Source organism: Oenanthe melanoleuca, chromosome 2 (genome assembly GCF_029582105.1).
Source record: "Oenanthe melanoleuca isolate GR-GAL-2019-014 chromosome 2, OMel1.0, whole genome shotgun sequence".
NCBI lineage: Eukaryota > Metazoa > Chordata > Aves > Passeriformes > Muscicapidae > Oenanthe > Oenanthe melanoleuca.
The window spans coordinates 58,468,942-58,476,620 of record NC_079335.1 but is presented as its reverse complement, the minus strand read 5'-3'; the positions used below and the strand labels follow the sequence as shown (position 1 = coordinate 58,476,620).

General features: G+C 43.7%; 1 protein-coding gene across 8 annotated transcripts in view; it reads left to right on the top strand.

Annotated features, from left to right (window-relative positions):
• Nucleotides 1-360: 360 nt before the first annotated feature.
• The window catches only part of MBP (myelin basic protein), a 104,379-nt gene continuing 97,060 nt past the window's right edge, over nucleotides 361-7,679 (top strand). For 4 of the 8 annotated variants that reach the window (XM_056483242.1, XM_056483240.1, XM_056483241.1 and 1 more), the window contains exon 1: nucleotides 361-736. The gene's annotated coding sequence lies outside the window, so the exon portion shown is untranslated. Of the gene's footprint in view, nucleotides 737-893; nucleotides 1,069-1,328; nucleotides 1,589-2,433; nucleotides 2,458-7,679 lie in introns of those variants that run through there. The other 4 variants (XM_056483237.1, XM_056483236.1, XM_056483238.1 and 1 more) reach the window with 4 other exon arrangements.

Below are 7,679 nucleotides of genomic sequence, written 5' to 3'. Positions count from 1 at the left end.
AGATGTGCCGGGGGCCTCGGACCGGGCAGCGCACGGCGGTACGCGGTCTCTGTTGCGGGTGTGTGACTTTGAGTCCAAAACTGCCAGTCCCCGGGAACCAGATTGACCAGGATCCCAGTAAGGCCAGTTACGGGAGGAGGTTCCCGGGCGGGCAGAGCAGGGCAGGGCAGGCAGGGCAGGCAGGTTGCCACCGCTCTCTGGCACCGTGCCCAAACGCGGCTCCCAGTGCCCCGGAGCCACTCACGTCCCTCTCTCAGCCGGAGCCCCGCGGGGGTAGCGGGCTCCTGTCCTTCCCTCGCCCCGGGGTCCCTGTCCTTCTTTCCCTTCCCTCCCTGCCCGCCCCGCCGGCGGGAGCTCCCTCCCTCCCGCCCGCCGCTCCTTCCTGGTTGCGGGCGGCGGGGCGCGGCTGCGGGCGCACCCCCCGCGCAGGTACCGGGGCAGCCCCGGCTTCCAGGGGAGCGCTGGGGTCGGGAAGGAGCACGGGAACCAGCCACAGGCGCCGGCAGCCAGCGGGGGCAGCTCCCGGCTCTCCTGCGGAGGAGGCGCGGCTGTGCGGCGGCGGAGGGACCAGGCGCGCTCCTGAGCGCGGAGCGGAGCGGAGGTTTCCCCCTCTCCTGCTCCATCCCTGCCTCTCCCTCACCTGACCGCCGCTCCCGGCGCTGCTCTCTCTCACCTTGGCTGCCCCCGCCCGCTGCATGCAGCCCCCGGAGCGCCGCAGCCCAGGAGGATACGCCGGGTGCGTTGGGATTTACTAATTTATTATTATTATTATTTTTAGAGGTTTTGTTTGGTTTTTTTTCCTCTCTCCGGGCGGTTCGCGGAGGGGAGGGGAGGGGAGCAGCCGGAGCCTCCCCACGGCCGGCGGCCCCGGGGCTGTGCCCGCCCCGCACGCTGCGCTCCGCTCCGCTCCGCCGTGTTTGTTGTTGTTGTGCTCCAGGGAGCGAGAGGCTCCCCAGGGCGGCGGAGGGCGGCCGGCTCTGCGCTTGTTCTCTTCTCTCCGCCGCGCCTGTGCTCCTCCCGGGGCCCGGCGGAGGACAAGGTGCGGGACACCTGGCGCAGGTGGCAGCGGTAGGTGTTCCCGGGCTCCCTGCGGGAGGGATCCCGGCGGCGGGACAGGAGCTGCGGAGCGGGCAGCGGTGCTGGGCAGGGCAGGGCAGGGCGCTGCTCGGCCCCGCAGGTGCGGACGGGGACGCGGCGCTCCCGCTCCGTCGGGGCGGCCGTGCCTTACATAACCGGGCGGGAGGCCCCGAGCCGTGCCGAGCCTTCCGGTTTCACAGCGCGGCCGTGCCCGGAGCCGCGCACGAAACGCACAACTTCTCCTTTTTCTGTTTTGTTGGGGGTTTTTGCGCGGGAGAGGCGCTGGCGGGGAGCAGCGGGTGGGTGCTGTCCTCGCACCGCTCCCCCTGCGCGGCTGGGCGCTCCTGCAGGGCTTTGCTGGAGTTTCCTGGGGAAGGAGTGCAGGAGAGCTCCGAGGTGCCGCTGGGCTCCTGCCGAGCGCCCCGGGACCCGCCGGCTGGGCTGGGAGCTGCCGTGCTTGTGATGCTGTGCCGGGGCTGTGCGCTCCTGGGGAGGGTTTGGCGTGTTCCAGGTAACTGTGTCCCTGTGTGACGAGCTGTGCCGATAGCAGAGACTGTGCTCTTAGTGCCTCCGTGGGGACTTCTGAAAAATCGCTGCGTGATCTGCCTCGGGAAGAATGCAAACATGTGTTTTTGTGATTTTAAGTAGGTCCATCCTGATAGTATTTCCTGTGTGCACCGCCTTTGCCCTTCAGTGTATCAGAATGCTCTGTTTGAAGTAAAGTTGATTGAAATAATATGAAGACGCTGGGAAAATAACAAATTCTTGTGGACAAACAGAACCTTTCCCCGTCTTGAGTTGAGCCTCAGGTGATCAGGAGTGATGGCATGCATATTGCACTGTTTTACTTCTGTTATATCCACTAATCATTGTTAAAGAGCTGAGACTAATATAATTTTGGTGTGGAGTACTGCCAGTTCACAAATACTAACAAGTTAACCTGTAGGTTGTGGGTGATTGTGTATAAAGGCTTGAAATACCTGGCTGGAAGGATGATGAAGTGCTGTCAGTCAAGGTAAATAGTAACAGAGTAAGAGAACAGTCTTGGTTTATGTTAATTATTTGATTACTCTTGGTGGTCAAGTAGGAAACAGTTCTCTGAACTCCTAAAATGGTCTTAGAGCAGTTAGTAATAAGTGGTATAGGTCCATCAAAGCTCTTGAGCATCATGGATTGTGGGTTACATTGTCTCTGTCTGTCACAGATTGCATTCAGAATCATTCTAAGAGATGAGAGCCAGTGAGAACATTAAAATGCCATACCAGGCTATACCCAAGTTTCTATTGGTAATACCCCAAGAGGACCAGGAAAGGAAAATCTTGCATTGATGCTTCCCTGGAATACTCTCTCCAGGCAGCTGTGGCTCAAGCACTCCCATGGGTAGAAGAGCTGCCTTTGTTCTTGAACAACACAAAGTTTGTTGTTCTTTCTTTGATCTTATACAGTAGTTTTTTGGTCTCTGAGGAAATAGGTAGCCAGATGAAGCATTATGCAGACATTATTAATCACTGATAAGATGGTCAGAGGGCAAGTTCTTGTTTGCAAAGGCACATGCACAGTAGTTAATATATTGAGGGATATTAATTTTCCAAGTGGTGTTCATGCATTAGGCTCTGAGTAATACATTTAAAATAAAGCTTGATATTTATAATGAAAATAAAAAGGCAAAGAGTGGTGTCTTAATGAAATGGATTTGAATTAATTTTCACTGAGTTGGGAGAAACAACTTATAGTCAGCTTCACTAAATTTCTAAGTAGAGAATTAAGAACATAAATGGAGTTTATGCATTCTGTACAGCTCAATAACGTTCACAGACTTTCAAAGCCCCTTTCCTATCATAACAGTTAACATAAATAAGGTAGTGAATGTTACAGTCAGTATTATGGTGATAAATTTTAGCTCACCTCAGACCCCTAATGATAGAAATTGGAGCATGTTACTTAAAAATAGTTTCATATTTATAATTGCTTAATTTTGTGCATTTGTGAAAAATTAAGTGATAGAATTGTTCTTGCAATGGGATTTGTTTCTCATTATGCCAGCTCCCATATAACACCTAGAGCCTTACATCCTCATTAAAGACAAGCTTGTCAGAATTCTGGAAGTCATCAACTCAGAGTTGATGGGAGTGTCCTGCACATGTTTTTAAGGCTTGAGAACAACCAGGATGATATTGGTCACCCCACGAATTGAAAGCATAACTGGGACTTGCACCCAGTTCTTTTCAGTTCTGAAAGTTTGAGAAGATGAGTGTTGGTGTTGTGTTAGATAACAAATGAAGGTACATGGAGTGGTAATGGTGGGATGAAGCAAGAGAGCAACCTGAGTGAGTGTCCCTGTTGTGTATCTAGAAATTTCTTGTTTGTTCTTTTTTGTGATGGTTTATTCACAAAATATTCACACGATATAAATTACCCATATGGTTGAAAAAGCCCCTTTGGTTCTTTATTCCTTCAAACAGAACATGTAATTTAGGCTCTAATTGCTTTGCTACGTGATTTTTGTGATGGAAGAAATGCATTACAAGCTGTTGAGAGAAGGCTGAATAAGCTGAAATATACATCTCATACTTGAAGCATAAGTACCAGAAGTTGTTCAGTGTTCAAATGTACCTGTGTTCTGTATTCTGTGTTCTTACCTGTGAAAGGGAGAGCTGTGAAAATACGTTGGTGCTCATATATTAGAAACCAGGCCTTAGTTCGAACTTTTACTTACCAGAACTAAATTAATTTCCATGAGAACATGGTTTTTGACAGTCAGCATTGTTATTGGACTAATGTGGATGAAATCTAATATTTTTGGCTAAAGCACTAAAAGCATAACTGGTGTTTAATGAGGAGAAGGCTGGAAGGTTTGTGGTCCAAGACTCTGATCTTGCATACAGGTTAAAGTATAAACTGCTGGATTAAAGGACAGCAGAGTCTTCTGGATCATTGGTAAAGTGCTCCTTCCTGTGGTTTTAATTACCTGAATTATTTTTCTTTCAGGCAAGATGTCAGGTTGAAACTATTATCTGTGTTTCCTGAGGTGAGGCTTTTAAATAAAGGACAGCCTGATGAAGAGCAGCAGGTCAGAAACTTCTGTTTTAAATAAAGCAGGAATTTTTCTGGATTCTTTAAAATACTCAGTTGAAGATAGAAAGGTATCCAGAATTGTTAGAGGCTTCGAAGAAAAAATCAGTGGGACATTGTAATTTCTGAAGAAGCCTGAATTTATATGAAATAAAAAGAAAAGTTAGCAGCCAGTGGAAGAAGAATCAGAAAAAGGATATGTGCTTTAGTGCTTGACTGCTCAAATCACTAGTACAACTGGATCTTCAGACAGATAACTCTAGGCTCCAGTAGTTTATTTGAATATTTCTTGTGTTAATATCCATTTTCTGGCTCTGGCTGTGCTGATCATTCTGCAGGCAGGTTGTCCTCAGCCCGAGGAGACAAATTGGGAGCCAGGGGAGCACAGTATGCTGGTGCTGACTGAGCCCTAAGTGAAGATGCCACAGAAACACAAGGAGATGCAACTGAAACACAGCTCTCTAAGGGATTTGCCAACGTGAGAATTTAGACAAAATATTCTTAGTTATGCTAAGCTGTGGTCAGAAAGAACTGCACAGAACTTCATTGATGGCTTTGCCCCAGGGAGCTGTGATAATGCTTAATCTTACATATTCAGTGACACTAAATAAGGGCTATGTCACAATTAGTTTTAGATTTTCTGTACTTAATAATGTCATTCAGATGACTATGGATTTTTTATGTTCATTTCTCTGGTTGTTTTCTTGTATTAGAAGCACATGAAGAAATGTGTTCTTCAGTCCAATCACCACAAATATCACATGTGCTCCTGTTTGATTCCTTGTGTCAAATTAAATTTTTGGACATAGTAGTGATTCATTTTTGACGTTAGTTATATTTATGATTAACAGTTTCATTGACTTTTTTTAAAAAAGAAATTGTACTCATGTTTTCTTGTTTTGCCAGCTGTTTCCAGAGTTTGGCTTTTGGGTTTTTTAAAACACTTCTAGATGTTTGGGAAATATATCAGTCACTCTCATCAACCTTCTACACCTCATCTTCTTACCTAAGATATTTCCATGACCATTCTGTAAAAGGTTGATCATCCTGGGTTTAACTATTTCTTGTAGAGATTAACACACAGCTTGCTACTATTTTCTTTCAAGGATTCAGAATCTATTATGAACATTTATTAGTAGCTAAAAAATTTCTAAATAGCAGACACTTAAGTAGTTCCTGACAACAGTATTCAGATTTTAAAGGTTTTGGGCTTTCATATTCTGAAAGAAGCCTTATGCTTCTCAAAATGCTCTGTTAAAAATAAGTAGAGAACTCTGGTTAATACAGAGTGAGATCATTTCTATGAGGCTTCTTGCATCAGTTGCAGTAACTGTGAAATCCCAGTTCTGTTGCTTGGAATAGCTGTAAATCTTGGACATAACCCAGGAAAGCCCACACAAAAGGCACGTGAGAGAAAAACAAGAAATAACATGGAAATTTGCAGTCAGTTTTTTTTTTTTTTCTGCTGTCCTGAAGTGATTTTGAAATAACTCAGTGAGGAAGTTAGTTTTCTAAATATTTACTTAAATATTGCTTTTTATTTTACTTTTTATTCTCCCTTGGAGCTTTTGGAAGGCCTTTCAAAGGGGAGAAACAAGGAAATTAATGAATATTAAAAGACTGATCAAGTCAGATTTTTTTTTTTTTTTTAATATACAATGACTGAAGGTAAAACAGTGACCTTTATATTATTTTTTCTTAAAATGTGAGCAGTTTTTGATCAGTGTATCAGCTGGGTTTGTTTTGTATGGTTGAAGGAAAGTTGTTTTTTTTAAATCTGGCTTTTTTTGTATTTTGTTCCAACACTTGTAAAAATTCTTAGTGTGTAGTTGAAATTCTTGAAATTTATTTTTTTGAACACTTGGGAAACTTTAAGCATTTGAAAATGTTTAAATTCAGGTCTTTCCAGGTTGGGGAAATTAACAGCTGAGGGGATCTAGTGTCTATTATGAGTGGAAAGTGAAAGGGAAAGGAAAATCAAATACAATCCAAGTTACATTTCTAAAATTAATTTTGGCATGTGGTGTGTGTTTTTATGTTTACCTGGTGCATTAACTTTGGCTTCTGCTAAAGAGTTGAAATTGGTGGATCACAAGTGAAGATCTGTTTGTTCTTAGCTTACTTCTTACTTGGGAGTCACAAAATTCAGGTGAAACGATGCAGTTGACAATTCATAGCTCTCCTTGGAATACAGATACTTACAAAAGCTCCTTGTCAGTGTGAGAGATCAGTACTACCAGACACATATAAAGCCATTCTGGCTGCATTTTTGAACCAGTTTTTCTGATTGGTTTTGTGAATATGTGAAAGAACATTAAAAATAATGGTTATACATAATGGATTAGGTTAGATCAAGGACTCTTACAGTGCAATAACAGCCTGTCATCTCAATTTTTTCTTCAAAGATTGGAAAAGTCATTAAATGCTTTCTTAGATTTCCTTGATAGATTTCAGGTGGATAAACTAAAGTGAGGTGGGATGGCTTCAGGTTGATGATGCTGGTTGGTTGGATTAAGTGGTAAAGATGGTCTTTGGTCTCCTCAAATCTTCCTCACCAACCTAACAATATCACTTTGTATCACTTACACCTTGCCCACACAGCTGGCCAAATCTCTCCTTCCTCAGGCTGGGTTGGTGCCTTGAAGATAAAGCCTAGACTCTTTCAATGCAGCAATTCTGCATATCCCAGTGACAGCTCTTGTCCTCTGCCCTTCAAATCTCTACCTACACCTCTGTCTCATCAACATATCCCCTAGCTTTTTGCCATTTTCTCCTGACTAATATATGTAAAAATATATGTATATATTTAGAACTTCTATTGGCTTCCTGCAGTACCCACTCCCAGGAAGTATTCCTGCAGTTTGTGACAAATTCCTCAATTACCTAGAGTTTCAGTTTATCTGGGAAAAGACTCACCAGCCTCTGGGGGTGGCAGTTCCATATTATCCACAGTACCTCACAGTTAATAGCAAAGCATTGCTTTATGGTGTTGTTTAATGTATTTAATGCTTTTCAGTTATCCTTCTCCAGCATTGTTGTTTCCTGGATGTCAACATTGCTCTTCTAATTCTAAAAACATGAGTCCTTAGTTAAACTCCCTTGTCACATCTCTTTAGTTCTCTGGATTAAAAGTAGTGTTGGAATATTATCTGACAGGACTTACAGTGATTAAAATAAAATACTATTCTTGTCCCTTAGAGCGTTAAGAAAGTACATAAGAAATTATGGCAGATTTGTGCATATGCTAGTTCTTTTCTTTTTTATTTTTTTTTTTTACTTTTTTTTTCTTTTTTTTTTTTGTGGAGGATGGCTGTACAAATCCAGAAAGGACCTGTTATACTGAAAATTATGACAGCAAAGTCTGAAACCAGATGAAGGAAAATAACTAGCCTATGTTTCCAGTAGTTCTGTGGTATGAGATAAAATACTGGTGAAACAATACAGAACAGTAACTTTAGGGATTGGTACATGCCTTGGAGCTTTTTCCATGAAGAATGATATAATCATTTTAATAGGAAACTTTCGGACCC